The sequence below is a fragment of the Musca autumnalis genome, unplaced genomic scaffold (assembly GCF_047663935.1).
Source record: "Musca autumnalis isolate F117 unplaced genomic scaffold, ASM4766393v1 scaffold_2, whole genome shotgun sequence".
Classification (NCBI taxonomy): domain Eukaryota; kingdom Metazoa; phylum Arthropoda; class Insecta; order Diptera; family Muscidae; genus Musca; species Musca autumnalis.
The window spans coordinates 17,218,399-17,246,001 of NW_027411755.1; the positions used below are offsets into that span (position 1 = coordinate 17,218,399).

Consider the following 27,603-nt stretch of genomic DNA (forward strand, 5'->3'; position numbering starts at 1 on the left):
AAATATTTTGTTTCCAAAGGAAGAGTTTAAGAATTTTAAAGTATGTTCAAGACTATTAACAAAACGCCTCAACATAATGTTGATTGCAAACCTTGCCTTGCAAGGCTTCATTTTAATTTCCCATCACATGTCCATTGTGAAGGGAAATATATTGACAAGAAAGGCATCTTGCTGATATTTATTGCAGTGATGTGAGTGTTTGTGGTCTTTTTGATATGTAGGGAATATATGTATGCATATGTGTTTGTGTTTGTTTGTTGTATATGGGTACTTACATTTACTGATTACACAGTAACTTAACAATAATTACAAGTTTTTACCAAACCATAACAACAAACAATGACAACATAACTTTACTCTGTTACATGTCAGAAGACGAAGAAGCAGCAGCTAGAGAACCCTCTCCATATCTGAACGATAACAATTCTTGGTCGATAGTCAACAACTTTTGCCTCAATCCTCAATGAATCCTTTGACATGAGAATATTCACTGCACTCTGCACTTCATTGTCGTTTGGTGCCGAACATCCAAGAAATATGCTGAGGACACATATGCAAATTACATTTTTGGTTAGGAAAGGACATTCGTATTATTACGGCTGCTGCTGCTGTTGTTGTCGATGATAATATGCATCTTGTTGTTGTTATAATTGTTGTAATACAACTTGCTAAAGTAACATTATGCTGTTTTTGGTTTAGTCCTTGTAGTTTTTGTTGCTAAATGTAGATTTACAACTATTTAAATGTGAAGAGGACAAACTGGAGGAGGAATACATAAACCAAGTATAGCCAGTAACTTACCAGGCACTTGCTTGTTGGTCGTCTCATACTGGTATAATCAACATGATACATTCTTAAGATTTGGTTAAACAACAACATCTTCAACTTTGATTTTACATGGAACCGAACGAAGATGCCTAAGGATAGTTGGAAGCTACAATGTGTCCTTAAGAGGAGGAATCTATGTACTTGGTTGTAATAATAACAACAATAATGCGAATAATAAGTATGATGATCGGTATCCATATCCCTATGAGTAGTTAGGCATACTTTAAGGGTAATATAAACTGTGTTAGCTATGTTAACTGCAAACATTGAAGTATACTTTTAGGCTGGAAACACCTCGTAAGGCAGGTTAACTGCCAGCAGGTAGATTATTTATAATAAACTATTACAAGGAAATGAATTTATTTTGGGAACAACAATTTTGTCAAGTCCAATAATGGGGACAACATCCCAGCAAAGAATTCCATTACCTTAAAATACGTCCTTGGAAAAATATGTAAAAAAAGCAGGTCCTTAGAAAAAATGTTAAAAAATGCAGGTCCTTAGCAAAAATTTTTTAAAAATCCAGGTTCTTAAAAAAATGTTCAAAAAAGCCAGGTCCTTAGAAAAAATCCACATTCTTGGGAAAAATAATTTTTAAAAAATCCACGTGCATGGAATTTTTTTTTTTGAAATATCCACGTTCTTAGAGAAAAAATTTTAAAAAATTCACGCTCTTGGAAAAATATTTTTAAAATATCCACGTTTTTGGAAAAATATTTTTAAAAAATTCACGCCCTCAGAAAAATTTTTTAAAAAAAGTCCAAGTTCTTGGAAACATATTTTTTTTAAAAAATCCACGTAATAGGAAAAAATTTTTAAAAAATCCACTTCGTTGAAAATAATATTTTAAAAATCCACGTCCTTGCAAAATTCTTTTTAAAAAATCCACGTACTAGCAAAAAAAAATATTTAAAAAATCTACGTACTTGGAAACAATATTTTAAAAAATCTACGTACTTGGAAACAATATTTTAAAAAATCCACGTACTTAGAAAAAAATATTTTAAAAAAATCTACGTACTTGGAAAAAATATTTTAAAATATCCACGTACTTGGAAAAATATTTAAAAAAAATCTACGTACTTGGAAAAAATATTTTAAAATATCCACGTACTTGGAATAATATTTTAAAAAATTCACATACTTGGAAAAAATATTTTAAACAATCCACGTACATAGAAAAAAATATTTTAAAAAAATCTACGTACTTGGAAAAAATATTTTAAAATATCCACGTACTTGGAAAAATATTTTAAAAAAATCCACATACTTGGAAAAAATATTTAAAAAAATCCAAGTACTTGGAAAAATTATTTAAAAAACCACTTCCTTGGAAAAATATTTTATAAAAAGTCCACGTCCTTGGAAAAAATATTTTAGAAAGCCTCGTCCTTGGAAAAATTATTTTAAAAAGCCACGTCCATGGAAAATTATTTTAAGAAGCCACGTCCATGGAAAATTATTTTAAGAAGCCACATCCTTAGAAAAATTATTTAAAAAAAACCACGTCCTTGGAAAAATAATTTAAAAAAAATCCTCGTCCGTGGAAAAATTATTTTAAAAAATCCTCGTCCGTGGAAAAATTATTTTAAAAAATCCACGTACTTGGAAAAAGTATTTTAAAAAATCCACGTACTTGGAAAAAGTATTTAAAAAATATTAAAAAAACTACGTCCTTAGAAAATTAGTTAAAAAATAAAAATCCACGTTCTTGGATAAAATATTTTAAGAAATCCTCGTCCTTGAAAAATATATTTTAAAGATATCCTCATTCTTAAAAAACATTTAAAAATCCACGTCACTGGAGCAAATATTTTCTTGGAGAATGTATTTAAAAAAAATCATATCCTTGAATAAAATATTTTAAAAATCCACGTACCATTTAAAAAAATCTAATTTCTGTGTTACAAAATCCACATTCTGTTGGTGGAAAAATTATTTAAAAAAATAATCCTTTTTCTGCTGGAGTTTGAAAAATTATTTAAAAAAATAATCCTTGTTCTGCTGGAGTTTTGAAAATTATTTAAAAAAATAATCCTTGTTCTGCTGGAGTTTGAAAAATTATTTAAAAAAATAATCCTTGTTCTGCTGGAGTTTGAAAAATTGTTTAAAAAAATAATCCTTGTTCTGCTGGAGTTTGAAAAATTATTTAAAAAAATAATCCTTGTTCTGCTGGAGTTTGAAAAATTATTTAAAAAAATAATCCTTGTTCTGCTGGAGTTTGAATAATTGTTTAAAAAAATAATCCTTGTTCTGCTGGAGTTTGAAAAATTAAAAATCTACGTTTTGTTGGTATTTGAAAAATATTTTTTAAAAAATCTACGTTTTGTTGGTACATATTTGAAAAATATTTTTTAAAAAATCTACGTTTTGTTGGTACATATTTGAAAAATATTTTTTAAAAAATCTACGTTTTGTTGGTACATATTTGAAAAATATTTTTTAAAAATCCACGTTTTGTTGGTATTTGAAAAAAAATATTTTGTTTTAAAAATCCACGTTTTGTTGGTATTTGAAAAATTTTTTTTTTTAAAAATCCACGTTTTGTTGGTATTTGAAAATTTTTTTTTTTAAAAATCCACGTTTTGTTGGTATTTGAAATTTTTTTTTTTAAATATCCACGTTTTGTTGGTATTTGAATTTTTTTTTTTAAAAATCCACGTTTTGTTGGTATTTGAAAAAAAATTTTTTTTAAAAATCCAGGTTTTGTTGGTATTTGAAAAAATTTTTTTTTAAAAATCCAGGTTTTGTTGGTATTTGAAAAATTTTTTTTTTAAAAATCCACGTTTTGTTGGTATTTGAAAATTTTTTTTTTTAAAAATCCACGTTTTGTTGGTATTTGAAATTTTTTTTTTTAAAAATCCACGTTTTGTTGGTATTTGAAAAAATATTTTTTTTTAAATCCACGTTTTGTTGGTATTTGAAAAAATATTTTTTTAAAAATCCACGTTTTGTTGGTATTTGAAAAAATATTTTTTTTAAAAATCCACGTTTTGTTGGTATTTGAAAAAAAAAATTTTTTTTAAAAATCCACGTTTTGTTTGTATTAAAAAAATTGAAAAATGCGCGTTTTGGTGGTATTTAAAAAAATATTTTAAAAATTGCGCGGTTTGATGGTATTTGAAAAAAATATTTTAAAAAATCCACGTTTGTTGGTATTTGAAAAAGTCCACGTTTTCTGGTATTTGAAAAAAATATTTAAAAAAAATCCATGTTATGTTCGTATTTGAAAAATATATTTTTTAAAAAATCCACGTTTGTTGGTATTTGAAAAAATCCACGTTTGCTGGTATTTGAAAAAAATATTTAAAAAAAATCCATGTAATGTTCGTATTTGAAAATATATTTTTTAAAAAATCCACGCTTGTAATGAACCCTTAAAAAAAATAAAAAACTGCGCTCTTGCCCTTGAAAAACAAATTTTAAAAAATCCACGCTTGTAATGAACCCTTAAAAAAAATAAAAAAACGCGCTCTTGCCCTTGAAAAACAAATTTTAAAAAAACCACGCTTGTAATGGCCCTTGATTTTTTTTTTTTAAATCCAAACTCGAACTGGGCCCTTGAGAAACAATTTTTAGAAATTCCGCGCTGGTAATGGCCCTTGAATTTTTTTTTAATCCACGCTTGTGACGGCCCTTGATAAAATATTCTTTAAAACCCACGCTTGTGACGGCCCTTGATAAAATATTCTTTAAAAACCACGCTTGTGACGGCCCTTGATAAAATATTCTTTAAAAAGCCACGCTTGTGAGGCCGCTTGAAAAAATATTCTTTTAAAAAGCCACGCTTGTGATGGCCCTTGAAAAATATTCTTTAAAAAATCCACGCTTGTGATGGTCCTTGAAAAATATTCTTTAAAAAATCCACGCTTGTGATGGTCCTTGAAAAATATTCTTTAAAAAGCCACGCTTGTGAGGCCGCTTGAAAAAATATTCTTTTAAAAAGCCACGCTTGTGATGGCCCTTGAAAAATATTCTTTAAAAAATCCACGCTTGTGATGGTCCTTGAAAAATATTCTTTAAAAAATCCACGCTTGTGATGGTCCTTGAAAAATATTCTTTAAAAAATCCACGCTTGTGATGGTCCTTGAAAAATATTCTTTAAAAAATCCACGCTTGTGATGGTCCTTGAAAAATATTCTTTAAAAAATCCACGCTTGTGATGGCCCGTGAAAAAATATTCTTTTAAAAATCCACGCTCGTGATGATCCTAAAAAAAGATTTATCTTCGAAGATTTGACTTCTCCACACTTTTCATACCCTGCCTATAAGTTTCATTATTGAAATTAATATTTATGGAAGCTAATAAGTAGAATCCTTGTACCGTCAAGTTCAATAAGGTTTAACAATAATCCATAAATTTTAAATCAATTAATTCCAATAAACTATAAAATGTATATGATACCATACGACACTCTGTTGTTTAGTCTCCACTGTGAACGAACCACCCTTTGTATATTGTAAGCAATTTCCAAAGCATACTATTAGGCTCACATATATTTAGCATGTAGCATATTTTCAGGATACTTTGTTCAAAATGTGTGTTTTCATTGAAACTAAATCACAAAGACTTGTTGTTGGCTAGATGGCCAATATGGCCTTGCTCTGTATTGATGATAAATGAAAATCTCAATTTGTCTTTACATTATTTTTATAAATTGAAAAATCTTTGCATAGCTTTGTACATGTAAAGGGACATAACAAGTATGCAACCCTTTTTTAGGCAGACAATTCTCTTTTTTTTTGTAAAGGACCATATGCAAAGGACAATTGATTTTTATATTTTTTTTTAAATTTGTTAAGGTCTTTCTTCACCACCCAACCCCTGTTCATGTGTGAAGTATGTGCCTCTCATCATCATCATCACTGTTATCATAACAACAACATGTTACTTCTACTAGCCTCCCCCTTTGGAAGGACTAAAAATGTTCAATCATTGTTGATAACTGGATTATCATTTGTTTGCCTCTTGTTTTTGTCTTTTTTTTGGTATTGAACACCAACACAAAGTGAAAATCTGGCCAATGTAGAGTTTATTTAAAATCCTGTCATGGTCAAATGCCACATAAAAAATAGTGTGAATAAATTGTCCTTTGAGGTCTTTTGTAAATGACTTGACCTTTTTGCTGCTGCTCTTCGGCTTTGAAAAATTGCAAACAATAACTATTTAAATGGTCAATTGATTTTTTTTTCTCTCTCTATATGTCCCCTTAAATGTAGGCAGTTTATTAGAACTATATAGTCTATACGATGAAATGGTTATTTGCACTTTCATTAGACAATGACATCATTGTTAGGGTCAATTTAAAAGGCTAAAATATTGGAAAAGCTTAACAGGAGATTTGTTAGAAAATGTTTAACATATTTAAAAAAATCATTGTAGTGATTGTAGAGGTGTAGTTTTTGATACTTTGTAGTGACATCTATTAACAAAAAGCATTACTTCTTTGTATTTCTAATGTGCATAATTTCTAATTTTGTTCTCTTTCTTTTTTAGGTATGTAAAACACACTGCTTACATCGAGTAACTGTCAACGTAGTAAGTAAATAGATTAATTACAAAAGTAGAACATACTTTTAGGGGTTATCAGTGTCTTTATTATTTCTTTACTGACATAGTAACTAAATTATTTGGAATTAAAAATTCCATGTGTGGAATTTATATAAAAATTGTGAGAAACGCAATTTTCCTTAACAACAAAATTCAATGAAACGATTAGCATTAATTATAAGAGTAGAAATGCAACGCCACCTAGAGAGAAAAATTGTAACATTGCATTTAGCAAAGACCATAACCACTATTCAATATAAACGTACTACTTATTGATAATACAATTAGCATATGTCATCATCCTGTAACCCTGACATGTTAATTTATTTGTTGAATATAAAACAATAAATAAATATATTTAAAAATCCATTAATTTCATATTTAGTGGTTTTGTGAGCCCTTAGGGGGGCCCAATGAACAAACTCATTATTATGTATCATCACTTCTCAAACTAAAGTTTTGAAATAATAATTTAAATTACATATTAATCCCCAGAAGGCATACAATTGACATGATTTGCTGTCTCATACTCCTCGATAAATTGATTACAAAAAAAAGGAAAAAATGAAATCAAGTTGTAATATTTTGAAATCAATTATCACAATAAATAGTACAGAGACATGATGATGAACAATGCAATTATAGAGTTCTGGCTTTTTGGATGTGTGTGTGATAATATAACAACAACTACTCACACTTAGTTTAATGGCGAAATATAACAGACTTGTAATTTCTGTACAAAGTGTTTTGGGTTAAGTAACAATAGGAGATTTTTAAAAAATACGTGGATTTTTTAAAAATATTTGTAAACCCCCATCTAAATGTGGATTTTTTAAAAAATATTTTTAAATCCCCACCCAACATGGATTTTTTAAAAAATATTTTTTCATGGACCACCAAACGTGGATTTATTAAAAAATATTTTTTCATGGACCACCAAACGTGGATTTATTAAAAAATATTTTTTCATGGACCACCAAACGTGGATTTATTAAAAAATATTTTTTCAAGGACCACCAAACGTGGATTTATTAAAAAATATTTTTTCAAGGACCACCAAACGTGGATTTATTAAAAAATATTTTTTCAAGGACCACCAAACGTGGATTTATTAAAAAATATTTTTTCATGGACCACCAAACGTGGATTTATTAAAAAATATTTTTTCAAGGACCACCAAACGTGGATTTATTAAAAAATATTTTTTCAAGGACCACCAAACGTGGATTTATTAAAAAATATTTTTTCAAGGACCACCAAACGTGGATTTATTAAAAAATATTTTTTCAAGGACCACCAAACGTGGATTTATTAAAAAATATTTTTTCAAGGACCACCAAACGAGGATTTATTAAAAAATATTTTTTCATGGACCACCAAACGTAGATTTATTAAAAAATATTTTTTCAAGGACCACCAAACGTGGATTTATTAAAAAATATTTTTTCAAGGACCACCAAACGTGGATTTATTAAAAAATATTTTTTCAAGGACCACCAAACGTGGATTTATTAAAAAATATTTTTTCAAGGACCACCAAACGTGGATTTATTAAAAAATATTTTTTCATGGACCACCAAACGAGGATTTATTAAAAAATATTTTTTCATGGACCACCAAACGTAGATTTATTAAAAAATATTTTTTCAAGGACCACCAAACGTGGATTTATTAAAAAATATTTTTTCAAGGACCACCAAACGTGGATTTATTAAAAAATATTTTTTCAAGGACCACCAAACGTGGATTTATTAAAAAATATTTTTTCAAGGACCACCAAACGTGGATTTATTAAAAAATATTTTTTCATGGACCACCAAACGTGGATTTATTAAAAAATATTTTTTCATGGACCACCAAACGTGGATTTATTAAAAAATATTTTTTCATGGACCACCAAACGTGGATTTATTAAAAAATATTTTTTCATGGACCACCAAACGTGGATTTATTAAAAAATATTTTTTCATGGACCACCAAACGTGGATTTATTAAAAAATATTTTTTCATGGACCACCAAACGTGGATTTATTAAAAAATATTTTTTCATGGACCACCAAACGTGGATTTATTAAAAAATATTTTTTCAAGGACCACCAAACGTGGATTTATTAAAAAATATTTTTTCATGGACCACCAAACGTGGATTTATTAAAAAATATTTTTTCATGGACCACCAAACGTGGATTTATTAAAAAATATTTTTTCATGGACCACCAAACGTGGATTTATTAAAAATTTTTTTTTCATGGACCGACCGACCACCAAACGTGGATTTATTAAAAAATATTTTTTCATTAAAATATTTTTTCCAAACGTGGATTTTTTAAAAAAAATTTTTTCACTGACCGACCGACCACCAAACTTAGATTTATTACAAAATAGTTTTTCATGGACCGACCACCAAACGTGGATTTATTAAAAAATTTTTGGATTTTTTAAATAACTTGAATTTTTTTAAAAAAATATTGTTTTTAATAAAACATTGATTTTTTACATAAATTGCACTTTTTTTAAAAAATATTTTTTTAATAAAACGTGGATTTTTTACATAATTTGATTTTTTTTAAAAATATTTTTTTAATAAGACGTGGATTTTTTTTACATAACTTGAATTTTTTTTTAAAAACGTATTTTTTCATTTAACTTGGATTTTTTAAAAAATATTTTTTCATATAGTCTGGATTTAAAAAAAAAAAATCATATACGTGCATTTTTTAAAAAAATATTTGTTCATTGAACATGGATTTTTTAGAAAATATTTTTTCACGGAACGGGGATTTAAAAAAAAAATATTTTTTTTTTGGAACTTGGATGTGTTAAGATATATTTTTTATGGAACGATGATTTTTTAAAACATATTATTTTATAGAGTGGGGATTTTTTAAGAAATATTTTTTTAATAAATCATGCATTTTGTAAAGAATGTTTGTTCATGGAACATGAATTTTTAGAAAATAATTTTTCAAGGAACTTGGATTTTAAAAGAAAAAAAATTTGGATCGTGGATTTGTTAAAATATATTTTTCCATAGAATGTGGAACTTTCTGGAACTTAAAAAAAATATATATATTTTTCATGGAACGTGGATTTTTTAAAAAACATATGTTTTTATGGAACGGGGATTTTTTTTAAAAAAAAAATATTTTTTCATATAACGTGGATTTAAAAAAATAGTTTTTTATATAATATGGATTTTTAAAAAAATATTTTTTCATATAACGTTGTTTTTTGTAAATTTTTTTATGGAACGTTGATTTTTTATGACATATTATTCCATATAATGTGGATTTTTAAAAAAAATATTTTTTTATTAAAACATGAATTTTTTAAAGTATATTTGTTCATGGAACATACATTTTTTAGAAAATATTTTTTTAAGAATTTTCGATTTTTTAAAAAAAATCTTTTTATGGAACGTGGATTTTTTAAAATATATTTTTCCATAGATCGTGGATTTTATAAAAAATAGTATCTCCTGGAACGTGAACTTAAAAAAATATATATACTTTTTCATGGAACGTGGATTTTTCAAAAATAATTTTTATTGGAACTTGGATTTTTTTTTAAAAAAATATTTTTCATGGAACGTGGATTTTTTTTTAAAAAAATATGTTTTTATGGAACGGGGATTTTTTAAGAAATAATTTTTCATAGATCGTGTACTTTTTAAAAAATATAATTTTTTATGGAACGTGCATTTTTTAAAAAATATTTTTCATGGAACGTGGGTATTTGAATAATTTTTTAATAATTATTTTTTCATGTGAATTTGTTAATATTTATTTTGTCATGTTGATTTTTTAATATTTATTTTTTATGGTGATTTTTAATAATTATATTTTCAAGTGGAATTTGTAAGAATTATTTTTTTATGTGGATTTTTATATAAGCTGTGTTCCTTTACTTACCTGAGGTTACCATTTTTACCATTTGCTATCCTTTCCTTAACCCCGAAAAGTGGCAAAACTGGAAGCAATTTTTAAGAGAGTGAGAGTGGAGAGAGAGCGAAAATGGGTTTCTCTTCTACCACAGGCTACCAGCAAAATTTCTGCAGGTAAAAAATGGTAGAACTGATTTTTCGACTTTTGTTTGACGATTATTTCACAACGAAAAAGAAAATGGACGAAAAACAGAAGAAAAAGTCGAACGCTGACAAAACTAAATTAAAAACTGTGTAATAAAAGACGAAAATTGATTTTTTTATGTTTCTTTTTGACATTGCTGCCAGATCTACCATTTTTCCGTTCCTTTACTTTTCTGGTAAAAATGGTCAAGAGAGAGCAATTTTGACACTTTTCTCTTTTACCACCCTTACCATTAAAAAAGTAAATGAACAAAGCTATAATTATTTTTTTATGTTGAATTTTTAATTATTATATTTTCAAGTGTAATATGTAAGAATTATTTTTTATGTGCATTTTTTGTTGTATCTTTAAAAATTGTTTTATATTTTTTATAAAATCCATGTTTATTGTTTTGGTGGAAAATTTTTTTTTTTAAATCCACGTTTATTGTTTTGATGGAAAAATATTTTTTTTTTGTTTAAATCCACGTTTATCGATTTGATGGAAAAATATTTGTTTAAAGAAATTCACGTTAATTGGTCTGATGGAAAAATATTTTTTTTAAATCCACTTTATTGTTTTGATGGAAAAACATTTTTTTTTAAATCTATATTTATTGTTTTTATGGAAAAATATTTTTTTAGAAAAATCCACGTTTATTGTTTTGATGGCAAAATATTTTAAAAAAAAAGTCCACATTCCTGCAAGAATATTTTTTAAAAAAATCAACGTATATTTTTTTATGGAAAAATATTTTTTAAAAAATTCACGTTTATGGTTTTGCTGGAAAAAATATTTTTTAAAAAATTCACGTTTATGGTTTTGCTGGAAAAAATATTTTTTAAAAAATCCACGTTTATTGTTTTGCTGGAAAAATATTTTTTAAAATATCAACGTTTAGTGTGTTGCTGGAAAAATATTTTTTTAAAAAATGCACGTTTATTGTTTTGCTGGAAAAATATTTAAAAAAAAAAATTCACGTAGAATGTTTTGATGGAAAAATATTTTTTTTAAAAATCCACGTTTATTGTGTTATTATTTTTAATTAATATTTTTTAAAAATCTACGTATAATGTTTTGATGGAAAAATATTTTGTTTAAAAAATCCACGTTTAATGCGTTGATGGAAAAATATTTCTTTTTAAAAAATCCACGTAAATTGTGTTGATGGAAAAATATTTTTTAAAAAAATCCACGTTTATTGTTTTGCTGGAATTTTTTTTAAACCCACGATTATTGTTTTGCTGGAAAAAATGTCTGGAAAAATAGTTTTTAAAAAATCCACGTGTTTTTGGTGTCATAAAAATTTTAAAAATTCACCTTTGATGATTTGATAAATATTCCACAAGAAATCCTCGAATATTGTTGAAAGAATTTTCTAAAAAATATTTGAAAGAAGTTTCATTTCCATTCCACCCCACTGTTCTAAAATGTCACTACTCTGCTACCATTTGCCTGGCCGCCCTTTTTGACTCACTTCACTTGAGCGGTGGAGGGTTTTCCCTCCCATACATATCAACATAGTTGTACCGACATTCCATACGATTTGTGGTTGGGCAAATGAGGTCAATTAAAAACGTATTAAATGCATACTTCCAGTAGACATTATTGAGCCGAACACACATAACCGTGGACGTCACACTCATACAGTTAAGTTGTTGAACAAGGCCAGACCAACATCATTCAAAAGGGCAGCAACAACAGCAATAATATTTACATTTAAACCACAAAAATTATGTTAAATATATGAATTGAGTTGAGACACAGAAAACGATGAACTCTTCTCCACTACTCTGAGTGTATGTGGGTTGGTATTTATGTGTGTGTGTACAAATTGTTAAAGATAGTCAAGTGTTTGTGGAGCAATAAAATAAAAGGAAAACCACATTGACCGGGGGAACAGAGAATCAGGATAACAGAGGAAATTGGTAATTGTACAACTGAACCGGGTCCATATAAATGTTGTGTGCAATGTATGGACATCTGGATGCCAATGGATTCTTAATAAGCTGTCAGAGATATTTCAAATGAAATGAAAAGAGAGATAAATTAAATGTTATTAGAAAATATGGTCACATTGCATAAATACCGTAGTACAACAAGGGTGATAGACTTGGTGGCGTATGGAAATAATCGAAAATCGAAATCAGTAACATACGCAAGAAGGAGAAAGGACGAACACTTTGTAATGGTCACGAAAAAATATTTTTTAAAAAAACCACGTTTGATGGTGGGAAAAAAATATTTTTTAAAAACACCACGTTTAATGGTGGGAAAAAAATATTTTTTAAAAAAACCACGTTTGATGGTGGGAAAAAAATATTTTTTAAAAAAACCACGTTTGATGGTGGGAAAAAAATATTTAAAAAAACCACGTTTCTGCCATCAAACGTGGATCTCTTTAAAATATTTTTTATCCCACCATTACCCGTGGATTTATTAAAAATATTTTGAAAAAAATGAAAAATATTTTTTTAAAAAATCCGCTTTTGGTAATTGAATGAAAAATATTTTTTAAACAATCCACGTTTGATTTTGGATGAAAAAAATATTTTTTTAAGAAATCCACTTTTGTTGGTGGAATGAAAAAATATTTAAAAACCTTTTCTAAAATATTTTATATTTGTTTTATTCCACCTGAAATTGAAGGAATAAAAAATATTTTTGTTTTTAAATTGAAGGGATAAAAAAATATTTTCTAAAAAATCCACGAAAAAAAACATTTTTAGAAATATCCTCTGAATAAAAAAAATATTTTCTAAAAAATACACGTGATAATAAATATTTTTTAAAACATCAACGGGTTAAAAAAACATTTTTAAAAACATCCAAGGCCAAAAAAATATTTTATAAAAAATCTACTTGATGATTTTTTTAAATACACGGGTTAAAGAAATATTTTATTAAAAAATCCACGGGATGAAATATTTTTTAAATCCACTGTATAAAATATATTATTTAAAAATCCACAGGATGATTTTTTTTAAATGTAAAAATATTTTTTTTTAGATATCAACGGGATTAAAAAATATTTTTTTAGATATCAACGGGATTAAAGAATATTTTTTAGAAAATCCACGGGATTAAAAAATATTTCTCAAAAATCCACGGGAAAAAAATATTTGTTTAAATCCAATAGAAGGATGAAATTTTTTAAATCCACTCTATAAAATATATTATTTAAAAAATCCACGGGATAAAAAAATATTTTTTTAAATCCACAGGACGATTTATTTAAATGTAAATTTTTTTTTTTTAAAAAAACCTAGGGATTAAAATTTTTTTTAGAAAATCCACGGGATTAAAAAATATTTCTTAAAAATCCACGGGACAAAAAATATTTTTTTAAAATCCGACAGAAGGAATAATTGTTTTTAAAAAATCAAAGTGAAGGAATAATATCTTTAAATAAAAAAACACCGGGATGAAAAAATATTTTTTAAAAAATCCACAGGATGAAGAAATATTTTTTAAAAAATCCACAGGATGAATAAATATTTTTTAAAAAATGCACAGGATTAAAAATTTTTTTTTAAATAAATCCAACGGGAGATACATTTTTTTTTTTTTAAATGCACGGATGGAATATTATTTTTTAAGAAATCCACGGTATGAAAACATTTTAAAAACATTCGCGATGGAAAATTATTTTATAAAAAATCGACGGGATGAACTTTTTCTTTAAATCCTCAGTATAAATATTCCCGGGATGAAGAATATTTTTTAAAAAATCCACGGACTGAAAAAATATGTTTTTAAATCCACGGAATGAATACATATTTAAAAAAAAATATTAAAAATCCATGGAATGGAAAATAATTATTTATAAAATCGACGGGATGAAGAAATGTTTTTTTTTTTTTTTAAATCGACGGGATGAAGAAATGTTTTTAAATCCACGGGATGAAAAAATATTTTTAAAAAATCAACGCGATGAATAATATTCTTCAACAAGTAAAAAAGTATCAGTCGGCTTTGCCGACAGAGATATACCCTCAGCCTGTGCAAATTGAAACGCTTTTTTCACACAAAACTTATGTATTTAGGGGGTTTCAAAATTTTGGTCGTATGAACCGACAAAAATGTTGATTAGGATTAAAGTTCAAAAATTTTGCGGAAAAGGTACTTAAAGAAATGGACCGACATAGACCTTGGAGGTGCCATAGGGGGTGTTTACACCCGCCGGGCTGTTTTCTTAAGAAGTATGGACTTGCCCCTAAAATAACTTTTACCATCGTAATTGAGGCAGCGAATGTAAGTTGCTTCAACAAAAATCACAGTGATTCAATATCAGGTCTTAAAGTGAACTTATCCAAAATTTTGTGTGGGAGATACGGGATGGAGTGGACAAATATAGTCCATATTCGAACCTGATCTATATCTGGTAGATATTATGAGAATGTGTAAAGTATGGACCAAATCGGTCACTCCCATCAAGAGTTATCGTGCGCACAATTTTTCCGAATATTTGTGGGGGAAACCTTTGTGGGGTAGGTACCTGAAGGAGTGGACCGATATGGCTTATCTACGAACTTAAACTAAGTTTGGAAACAATATTACGAAGGCCAAATTTTGGCCGGAATCGGCATTTCCGTTCGAGAATTATCTTGCGCTTCCACCCGTAAACATTGTGTCATAGTGTTTGTTTTTCAACTTTCAGGCTATTTTTTCAGGAAGTATGGACTTGCCCTTGAGGAAACTTGTACCTTCGTATAGGGGACAAAAACCAAGGCGATTCGAGAGCAGGTCCTAAACTGCACTTTTCCGAAGTTTTGTGTGGGAGGTACTCGAAGGAGTTTACCGATAGAGTCCATATTGGAACCTCATCTAAGTCTGGTAGAAATTTCATAATGTGCAAAGTATGGACCAAATCGGTTACTCCCTTCAAGAGTTATCGTACGCACAAATTTTCCGAACATTTTCGAACTTTTGTGGGGGAGGACCGGAAGGAGTGGACCGATATAATCCATCTTTGAACTTGAACTAAGTTTGGACAAAATATTACGAAAGCCAAATTTTGGACCGAATCGGCAGATCCGTTCGAGAGTTATCTTGCGCTCCAACCACTACACACGGTGTCATAGGATTTTTTGTAACTTTCAGGCTATTTTCTCAGGAAGTATGGACTTGCTCTTAATGAAACTTACAGCGTCGTATAGAGGACAGCGAATACAACTTGCGTAAACAAAAATCAAAGCGATTCGAGACCAGGTCCAATTTTTGCGACAATTTTTGAACATTTGTGGGGGAGGTACCTGAGGGAGTGGACCTATATGGCCCATCTTCGAACTTAAATCGAATCTGGACAAAATATTTCGATACCCAAAATTTGAACCGAATCGATTGATCCGTTCGAGAGTTATCGTGCGCACCAGCCTGCCAGACAGACGGACGGACATTGCTAGATCTACTCAAAATTGTCTGAAACGGATATCGTACAAACATACTTGGGGTCTAAAACCATTATTTCGATGAGGCACATTTTTGGTCGTATCAAAGTGTAAATACCCTCTTTAGCCTAAAAGCTGAGGGTATAAAAAATACAAGGATGAAAAAAATATTTTTTTAAAAAAAATCCATGGGAAAAAAAATATATTTTTAAAAAATCGTAGATTTTGTAAAAAATCCACGTCTGATGAAAAAATATTTTTTAAAAAAATCGTAGATTTTGTAAAAAATCCACGTCTGATGAAAAAATATTTTTTAAAAAATCCACGTCTGATGAAAAAATATTTTTTAAAAAATCCACATTTGATGGTGTGATGAAAAAATATTTTTTAAAAAATCCACGTTTGATGGGCTAAAAAAAATATTTTTTCAAAAATCCACGTCTGATGAAAAAATTTTTTAAAAAATCCACGTTTAATGGTGTGATGAAAAAAATATTTTTTAAAAAATCCACATTTGATGGTGTGATGAAAAAATATTTTTTAAAAAATCCACATTTGATGGTGTGATGAAAAAATATTTTTTAAAAAATCCACGTCTGATGAAAAAATATTTTTTAAAATATCCACATTTGATAGTGTGATGAAAAAATATTTTTTAAAAAATCCACGTTTGATGGGCTAAAAAAATATTTTTTCAAAAATCCACGTCTGATGAAAAAAATATTTTTTAAAAAATCCACGTTTAATGGTGTGATGAAAAAAATATTTTTTTTAAAAAATCCACGTATAATGGTGTGATGAAAAAAATATTTTTTTAAAAAATCCACGTTTAATGGTGTGACGAAAAAATTTTTTTTTAAAAAATCCACCTTTAATTGTGTGACGAAAAAAATATTTTTTTAAAAAATCCACGTTTACTGGTGTGACGAAAGAAATATTTTTTAAAAAATCCACGTTTAATGGTGTGACGAAAAAAATATTTTTTAAAAAATCCACGTGTAATGGTGTGACGAAAAAAAAATATTTTTTAAAAAATCCACGTTTAATGGTGTGATGAAAAAAATATTTTTTAAAAATCCACGTTTGATGGTGTGATGAAAAAAATATTTTTTAAAAATCCACGTTTGATGGAGGGATGAAAAAATATTTTTTAAAAAATCCCTGTTGATGGTGTGATGAAAAAAATATTTTTTAAAAATCCACGCTTGATGTTTTATGAAAAAAATATTTCTTAAAGCTCCACGTTTGATGGTGAAGTTAGAAAATTATTTTTAAAAAATACGTTTTGTGATTGGATGACCCTTGACAAAATTTGTTTAAAAGAATGGCGATTAAATAGCCCACATTTATTATCCTGGAAGCCTTGAACAAGTTCTTTAAATAATTGCCCCAATTGCTTCCTTAAAATACTCCATTTACCACATACCACCTTGTCCATCACTCAGCGAAACTAATATCAATTGGCAATATTTCAATAATACTAAAACAATAACAATGACAACCAAAACCATTCAAACCCACACAAGAATAGTGAATAAATAATAACAGGACAGACAGACATTCTACAACACACACAATAAACAAAAGATCTTCAAATGTTGTAGCTGTGGGGCATTGTCGGTCTGTTAGATGACAACACAAAAACACTCTCCCTTTTTCTCATTTCTCATTGACATATTCAATATGATTTATGAGTGACAGTTAACTTAAGGAATGGAATTGTACAATATGGAATTGGGTTGAGGTTAGCCACAGCACATCCTCCACCACCACCACCTACACACCTTCCCCATTTCAAGCCTTCTTGTGGGGAAATGTGAAACTAAACAGGTTAGCAATGAAGGAAGGAAGGAAGAAGAGCCATGTGTGAGTGGGTGTAGACTAAGTGCTGGGAAATTAATGAAGAGCATATACATGTGGGTGTAGATGGTAGAAATTGGAAATGTCAAGGGAATTGGAAATGTATTTAGATGATGGGTTTCATTGTTGTTGCTGTTGTAGTACCAGCCTTTACATTTAGATATCAATTACTTGTAAAAAGGAAATGTATTATTTAGTCGCATAAATAATAATATATGTCTATGTATGAAGGTATGTTTGGGTGTATGTGTGTGTCGAATAAAATGTTGTAAGTGTGTACACAAATGTCCATGCTTGAACACTTCTTTTACATGTCATAACACTCATATTCATGGGCATCTTATTAAAGTCATACAAACAGATATCAACAATAAATGTCATATGTGGGAAATTCCACAGGAAAAATTAACGTCCGATCAGCCATGAAAAAATATTCTTTCAAAAATCCACGTTTGTTGTTCAGATAGGCCTTGAAAAAATATTCTTTCAAAAATCCACGTTTGTTGTTCAGATAGGCCTTGAAAAAATATTCTTTCAAAAATCCACGTTTGTTGTTCAGATAGGCCTTGAAAAAATATTCTTTCAAAAATCCACGTTTGTTGTTCAGATAGGCCTTGAAAAAATATTCTTTCAAAAATCCACGTTTGTTGTTCAGATAGGCCTTGAAAAAATATTCTTTCAAAAATCCACGTTTAATGACCAGAGAAATTGAGAGACCCCTCAAAGAATTCTATCTGTAGGAAGCCTCAAATATCTTCCTTTGTGTTGGTTTTGTTGTTGTATTGTAAACTTGTAATTTATTTTCTTAAATTCATACAAATATTCAGGATGTAATTTGGTGAATTGCCCTGACCACATGAAATGTATATGAATTTGTATTATATGTTATTGAACTAAATATTGGACGACAAGTTATGTTTTACATGTTTCCAACAACAACAAAGACAACAATAAAATAACATGACTGTGATTAAAAGGCGGTACACAATGTATAGTTTTCATTGATAATTATGTTGATGAGCACTACAAAGATGATGTGAAGGATACCAACACGAAACGAAACACGCAACTGTCCGACTGTCTACGAATTATTATGTCTATGAATGGTAATTGGGTGAAAGAAAGGCAGAGATATCCGTTTATTATTTATGTGACATATAGAGGACATGTTTAAGGATATGCATATATGTATGTGTATGCGTGAATATATTGCAATATTTGTACAAAGACATGTCTTTCGTGTGCGGTTTGTTTGCATTGTAAAGTTAACATTTCTGTAAATATTCTTAACGCACATTTATACCAACAGGATATTTACACCCTTTTACATGTCTACCAGAACAATAATGGGTAAATGTTTAACCACTAATGACATGAACGAGAACAACAATAACAATACCAACAAGGCAGGAGTTTCATTGGGATACAATGTGGCCACTACGATTAGGAATGTAATGTTGAAAGATACCCAGCTTTTATCCACCTTAAAAAAACAAAAATCTTTCGTAAAAAGATTTAGATTGTCAAAATATTTTTGAAAAATACAGTATCCACCATCTACAACATATCTTCCCTAAAATGCTTCAGAAGTATTCTTATAATGTCACGTAGTGCCTCAAAATATTTTTAAAAAACCGGCGAATATACCACAAAATATTTTTAAAAAATAGACGAAGATACCACAAAATATTTAAAAAAACTCCACGAATATACCACAAAATATTGTTAAAAATCGACGAATATACCACAAAATATTTTTAAAATACCTCAAAGTATCGGAATGCTGAGGAAAAAACGTTAATTATAGCCAAAGATATTTGAGATAGTTTCATTTTCCTTCTCCTACTCCTTGGGAGAGTTGTAATAAAAACATTTATTAAAGTAAATATCAAAGATAAAGCAAGAATGTTGGATAGAAGGAGGCGTACTCAAATAATTATTACCTTTAGGCAAATATAATTCAATAAAGAAAACATTCAAAACAAGGGAAGAGAAATCCTATAGAAGGAAGATTTGAAAAATGACAATTATCCTTTTTCAACAATGGTGGCAATTAAATCTTAATATTAAACAATATAAACTGGGATGCTTTAGACAAATTTTCCGTTGGTTCAATAAAAACATATATTTTTTAAAAAATCCACGTTTACTTTTTCAAAAAACGTGGATTTTTTTAGAAATTTTTTTAATCGCGGATTTTTTAAAGAATATTTTTTCAAAAATCGTGGATTTTTCGAAGAATATTTTTTCAAAAATCGTAGATTTTTTAAAGAATATTTTTTTTCAAAAATCGTAGATTTTTTAAAGAAATTTTTTTTAAAAATCGTAGATTTTTTAAAGAATATTTTTTCAAAAATCGTAGATTTTTTTAAGAATATTTTTTCAAAAATCGTAGATTTTTTAAAGAATATTTTTTCAAAAATCGTGGATTTTTTAAAGAATATTTTTTCAAAAATCGTGGATTTTTTAAAGAATATTTTTTCACAAATCGTGGATTTTTTAAAGAATAATTTTTCAAAAATCGTAGATTTTTTAAAGAATATTTTTTCAAAAATCGTAGATTTTTTAAAGAATATTTTTTCAAAAATCGTGGAGTTTTTAAAGAATATTTTTTTCAAAAATCGTGGATTTTTTAAAGAATATTTTTTCAAAAATCGTGGATTTTTTAAAGAATATTTTTTCAAAAATCGTGGATTTTTTAAAGAATATTTTTTCAAAAATCGTGGATTTTTTAAAGAATATTTTTTCAAAAATTGTGGATTTTTTAAAGAATATTTTTTCAAAAATCGTGGATTTTTTAAAGAATATTTTTTCAAAAATCGTGGATTTTTTAAAGAATATTTTTTCAAAAATCGTGGATTTTTTAAAGAATATTTTTTCAAAAATCGTGGATTTTTTAAAGAATATTTTTTCAAAAATCGTGGATTTTTTTAAAGAATATTTTTTCAAAAATCGTGGATTTTTAAAGAATATTTTTTCAAAAATCGTGGATTTTTAAAGAATATTTTTTCAAAAATTGTGGATTTTTTAAAGAATATTTTTTCAAAAATCGTGGATTTTTTAAAGAATATTTTTTCAAAAATCGTGGATAGTTTAAATAATATTTTTTCATAAATCGTGTATTTTTCAAAGAATATTTTTTCAAAAATCGTAGATTTTTTAAAGAATATTTTTTCAAAAATAGTAGATTTTTTAAAGAATTTTTTTTTTTAAAAAATCGTGGATTTTTTAAAGAATATTTTTTCAAAAATCGTGGATTTTTTAAAGAATATTTTTTCAAAAATCGTGGATTTTTAAAGAATATTTTTTCAAAAATCGTGGATTTTTAAAGAATATTTTTTCAAAAATCGTGGATTTTTTAAAGAATATTTTTTCAAAAATCGTGGATTTTTTAAAGAATATTTTTTCAAAAATCGTGGATAGTTTAAATAATATTTTTTCATAAATCGTGTATTTTTTAAAGAATATTTTTTCAAAAATCGTGGATAGTTTAAATAATATTTTTTCATAAATCGTGTATTTTTTAAAGAATATTTTTTCAAAAATCGTAGATTTTTTAAAGAATATTTTTTCAAAAATAGTAGATTTTTTAAAGAATTTTTTTTTTTTAAAAATCGTGGATTTTTTAAAGAATATTTTTTCAAAAATCGTGGATTTTTTAAAGAATATTTTTTCAAAAATCGTGGATTTTTAAAGAATATTTTTTCAAAAATCGTGGATTTTTAAAGAATATTTTTTCAAAAATCGTGGATTTTTTAAAGAATATTTTTTCAAAAATCGTGGATTTTTTAAAGAATATTTTTTCAAAAATCGTGGATAGTTTAAATAATATTTTTTCATAAATCGTGGATTTTTTAAAGAATATTTTTTCAAAAATCGTGGATAGTTTAAATAATATTTTTTCATAAATCGTGGATTTTTTAAAGAATATTTTTTCAAAAATCGTAGATTTTTTAAAGAATATTTTTTCAAAAATAGTAGATTTTTTAAAGAATTTTTTTTTTTTTTAAAAAATCGTGGATTTTTTAAAGAATATTTTTTCAAAAATCGTGGATTTTTTAAAGAATATTATAATAGATAGTAGAGTAGATATTTTAAAGAATATTTTTTTCAAAATATTTAAAAAAAAAATCCATCAATACGTCTTAAAATATTTAAAAAAATCCACTATGTATATATCAATATATCTTTCAAAAATCCACTATATATATCTCAATATATCTTTCAAAAATCCACGAATATAGTACAAAACATTTTTAAAAAATCCACGAATATAGCAACAAATATTTTTAAAAACTCCACGAATATACCACAAAAACATTTTAAAAAATACACGAATAAAACTCAAAACATCCTTCAAAAGTCCACGAATATAACTCAAAATATCTTTAAAAAATCCACGGATATACCACAAAATATTTAAAAAAATCCACGAATATACCACAAAATATTTTTAAAAAAAAATCCACGAATATACCACAAAATATTTTTAAAAAAATCCACGAATATACCACAAAATATTTTTAAAAAATCCACGAATATACCACAAAATATTTAAAAAAAAATACCACAAAATAGTACAAAAAATACACGAGTATATAACAAAATATTTTAAAAAAATCCACGAATATAACTCAAAATATCTTTCAAAAATCACGAATATAGCACAAAATATATAAAAAAAAAATCACGAATATTTTTAAAAATATTTTTACAAAAAATCCACGTATATAGCACAAAATATATAAAAAAATCACGAATATTTTTAAAAAAATCCACGAACAAATCTCTAAATATTTTTAAAAAATCCCCGAATATACTTCTAAATATTTGTATTTTTACTTTTAAAAAATCAAAAATCTCAAAGACCGCAGTCATTCAACAAATATTCACGCTTATGTCTGAACTTTCATTACCTTCTTTAATAAATTACTTATTTTCCAATTTGTTTTTGTGGTGAGATGTACACCATATTCCACTAGTCCTACTGAACCATAATAAAGACATTAACATAATATAAAAGAATATTGGAAAATAATTTAATTTTCTCGTAAGAGTTTTAATTAATTATTGTTCTTTCAATTATTTTATCATAAATCTTCTTCGCCGTCGTCATAAGCGTATGAATGTAATTATTAATCAATTAAAAAGCATATACAAATGAAATATTCATAGTGCCTATCCCCACCTTTTGACATTATATCACTTCATATCAAGGGTCATGTGTAAGGTGAGTGTCGTGTTTACCCTTTTTTGTCTCCAATACAAAATATAAAAATTATTGGATGAAGGCAAAAAATACAATTAACATTATGAACCGTAACACAAGGAGGGGGACACATATATACTTAGGGCTTACAACCTACGGTATAATAGAAATTATTATTACATGTAAAGTGGTCAGACTCTCAAATGTGGACTTTTTATGGATTTTTTAAAGAATATTTTTGAAGGGATCATTAGAACAACAAACGTGGATTTTTTAAAGAATGTTTTTGAAGGGATCATCAGAATAACAAACGTGGATTTAAAAAAAATATTTTGTCATCCCACCATCAAACGTGAATTTTTATGTGTATTTTTTAAAAAATAGTTTTTCATTCCACCATCGACCGCGGATTTTTCAAAAAATATTTTTCGAAATCAATATCAAACCTGGATTTAAAAAAAGAATATTTTGTCAGCCCTCTCAATCGCACGTGGATTTTTTAAAAAATAGTTTTTCATCCCACAATCAAACGGGGATTTTTTAAAAAATAGTTTTTATCCCACCATCAAACGTGGATTTTTAAAAAATAGTTTTTTATCCCACCATCAAACGTGGATTTTTTAAAAAAATAGTTTTTCATCCCACCATCAAACGTGGATTTTTAAAAAAATAGTTTTTCATCCCACCATCAAACGTGGATTTTTTAAAAAATTGTTTTTCATACCACCATCAAACGTGGATTTTTTAAAAAAAAATTCTATTGGATCTATTAAAAAATATTTTTTTTTTCAAATAACCATCAAACCTGTATTAAAAAAAATACATTTTCAACCCAATCAAACGTAAATTTTGTGAGAAATATTTTGATTGGCTTATTTTTTATTACTCATAATATTTTTATAATATATTTTCAACTTCCAGTCAAAATAATTTTCTCACATATTAATTTACATTGATTGGAAAACTAAGACCTATTGACATTATTGTGACATGCTACTTACGAGTGAGGAGTGGTGGAGAAAGTTAACATCAATAAAACATACATCAAAAAATTAATTTCAATATATATATGCATGTACAAACATGCAGATATTGAAATCAAATACAAAACTATGTGTAAATAAATACAAACGAAGACGAATTCATAGTATAAAGCAATTAAAATCTCATCATGGTAATTACTTTATTCAAACACTCATTGATTTACAAACACAGTCAGTGAGGCAGTCAGTCACTCAATCACCAGTCAGTGATTCCAAAACAAATATCAAACAATGTAATGACACATCACATCAATTGTAAAGAAAAACTAGTAATTATGGAATAAATGCAAGGTGAGGGTTAAAATACTTCAAAGTATCAGAAGGCTGAAGAAAAAAAAAAAAACGTTAATTATAGCCAAAGATATCTGAGGTTGTTTCATTCTCCTCCTCCTACTCCTTGCGAGAGTTGTAATAAAAACATTTGTTAAAGTAAATATCAAAGACAAAGCAGGAATGTTGGATAGATGGAGGCGTACTCAAATAATTATTACCTTTAGGCAAATATAATTCAATAAAGAAAATATTGAAAACAAGGGAAGAGAAACCCTAAAGAAGGAAGAACTGAAATATGACAATAAATACAATTACCAGTTTTCTACAATGATGGTAATTAAATCTTAATATTTAACAATATAAAATGGGATGTTTTAGAAAAAAGTTTCCGTTGGTCAAATAAAAAATATATTTTTTTTTAAAAAAATCCACGTCTACTTTTTCAAAAATCATGGATTTTAAAAAGAATTTTTTTAATCGTGGATTTTTAAAGAAGTTTTTTTAAAAATTGTGGATTTTTAAAGAATATTTTCTCAAAAATCGTGGATTTTTTAAAGAATATTTTTCAAAAATCGTGGATTTTTAAAGAATATTTTTTCAAAAATCGTGGATTTTTTCAAAGAATATTTTTTTCAAAAATCGTGGATTTTTTTAAAGAATATTTTTTCAAAAATCGTGGATTTTTTAAAGAATATTTTTTCAAAAATTGTGGATTTTTAAAGAATATTTTTTCAAAAATTGTGGATTTTTAAAGAATATTTTTTTAAAAATCGTGCATTTTTTAAATAATATTTATCGTGGATTTTTTATAGAATATTATTTCTAAAAGCGTGGATTTGTTAAAGAATATTTTTTTTTTAAAATCGTTGATTTTTTTGAAGAATATTTTTTTAAATCGTGGATTTTTTAAAGAATATTTTTTCAAAAATCTTGGATTTTTTAAAGAATATTTTTTTCAAAAATCTTGGACTTTTTAAAGAATATTTTTTCAAAAATCTTGGATTTTTTTAAAGAATATTTTTTTAAAAATCGTAGATTTTATAAAGAATTTTTATTTTAAACATCGTGGATTTTTTAAAGAATATTTTTTCAAAAATCGTGGATTTTTTAAAGAATATTTTTTCAAAAATCGTGGATTTTTTAAAGTATACTTTTTTTAAAAATCGTGGATTTTTTAAAGAATATTTTTTTCAAAAATCGTGGATTTTATAAAGAATCCTTTTTAAAAAATCGTGGATTTTTTAATGAATATTTTTTCAAACATCGTGGATTTTTTAATGAATATTTTTTCAAAAATCGTGGATTTTTTAAAGAATATTTTTTCAAAAATCGTGGATTTTTTAAAGAATATTTTTTCAAAAATCGTAGATTTTTTTCAAACATTGTGGATTTTTTAAGAATATTTTTTTCAAAAATTGTGGATTTTTTTCAAAGCATATTTTTTTCAGAAATAGTGGATTTTTTAAAGTATATTTTTCGAAAAGCTTGTGTTTGTTAAACAATATTGTTTTCAAAATTCGTGGGTTTTTTTAAAGAATATTTTTTCAAAAATCGTGGATTTTTTAAAGAATATTTTTTCAAAAATCGTAGATTTTTTAAAGAATATTTTTTTTAAAAATCGTGGATTTTTTAAGAATATTTTTTCAAAAATCGTGGATTTTTTAAAGAATGTTTTTTCCAACAAACGTGGATTTTTTAAAGAATATTTTTTCAAAAAGCTTGGTTTTTAAATAAAAAATAATTTCCAAAATCGTGGATTTTTTAAAGAATATTTTTTCAAAAATCGTGGATTTTTTAGAGAATATTTTTTCAAAAATCTTGGATTTTTTAAAGAATATTTTTTCAAAAATCGTGGATTTTTTAAAGAATATTTTTTCAAAAATCGTGGATTTTTTAAAGAATATTTATTAACAAATCGTGGATTATTTAAAGAATATTTTTTCAAAAATCGTGGATTTTTTAAAGAATATTTTTTCAAAAATCGTGGATTTTTTAAAGAATATTTTTTCAAAAATCTTGGATTTTTTAAAGAATATTTTTTCAAAAATCGTGGATTTTTTAAAGAATATTTTTTCAAAAATCGTGGATTTTTTAAAGAATATTTATTAAAAAATCGTGGATTATTTAAAGAATATTTTTTCAAAAAACGTGGATTTTTTAAAGAATATTTTTTAAAAAAACGTGTATTATTTAAAGAATATTTTTTAAAAAATCGTGGATTTTTTAAAGTTTTTTTTAGCAATCAAGGATTTTTTAAAGAATTTTTTTTTTAAAATTCGTGGATTTTTTAAAGAATATTTTTTCAAAAATCGTGGATTTTTTAAAGTTTTTTTAGCAATCGAGGATTTTTTAAAGTTTTTTTAGCAATCGAGGATTTTTTTAAGAAAATTTTTTAAAAATTCGTGGATTTTTTAAAGAATATTTTTTCAAAAATCGTGGATTTTTTAAAGTTTTTTTAGCAACCGAGGATTTTTTAAAGAAATTTTTTAAAAATTCGTGGATTTTTTAAAGAAAATCTTTTAAAAATTCGTGGATTTTTTAAAGAAAATTTTTTAAAAATTCATTTTTTAAAGAATTTTTTTTTTAAAATTCGTGCATTTTTTAAAGAGAATTTTTTAAAAATTCGTGGATTTTTAAAGTAATTTTCTTAAAAATTCGTGCATTTTTTAAAGAAAATTTTTAAAAATTCGTGGATTTTTTATAGAAAATTTTTTAAAAATTCGTGGATTGTTTAAAGAAATTTTTTTAAAAATTCGTGGATTTTTTAAAGAAAATTTTTTAAAAATTCGTGGATTTGTTAAAGACTCTTTTTTTCAAAAATCTTGATTTTTTGAAGAATATTTTTTTATAAAATCCACAGCCTGGCCTTTGAAAATTGTTTAAAAATTTACAGTCTGTGGATTGCTTAAAAAATCCACAGTATGGCCTTTGAAAATTGTTTAAAAAATTCCCAGACCGGCTTGTGCAAAATGTTTAAAAACCCACAGTCTGTCCTTTGAAAGTTGTTAAAAAAATCCACGTCTATGGGCTAAATGCTGGCCTTCAAAATGTCTTTAAAAAATCCACGTTTATGGGCCACAGTCTGGCCTTTGAAAATTGTTAAAAAAATCCACGTTTATGGACCACAGTCTGGCCTTTGAAAATTGTTTAAAAAATCCACGTTTATGGACCACAGTCTGGCCTTTGAAATTTGTTTAAAAAATTCACGTTTATGGGCCACATTCTGGCCTTTGAAATTTGTTTAAAAAATCCACGTCTATGGGCCACAGTCTGGTCTTTGAAAATTGTTTAAAAAATCCACGTCTATGGGCCACAGTCTGGCCTTTGAAAATTGTTTAAAAAACCCACGTCTATGGGCCACAGTCTGGCCCTTGAAAACTGT

General features: G+C 26.5%; 1 protein-coding gene across 5 annotated transcripts in view; it reads left to right on the top strand.

Moving 5' to 3' along the window:
* The window catches only part of Lar (tyrosine-protein phosphatase Lar), a 992,349-nt gene that overhangs the window by 162,808 nt on the left and 801,938 nt on the right, over nt 1-27,603 (top strand). The window contains exon 2 of one of the 5 annotated variants that reach the window (XM_073967223.1): nt 6,326-6,367. The exons of the other annotated variants lie outside the window; for them this stretch is intronic. The gene's annotated coding sequence lies outside the window, so the exon portion shown is untranslated. The remainder of the gene's footprint in view (nt 1-6,325; nt 6,368-27,603) is intronic. 5 annotated transcript variants of the gene reach the window in all.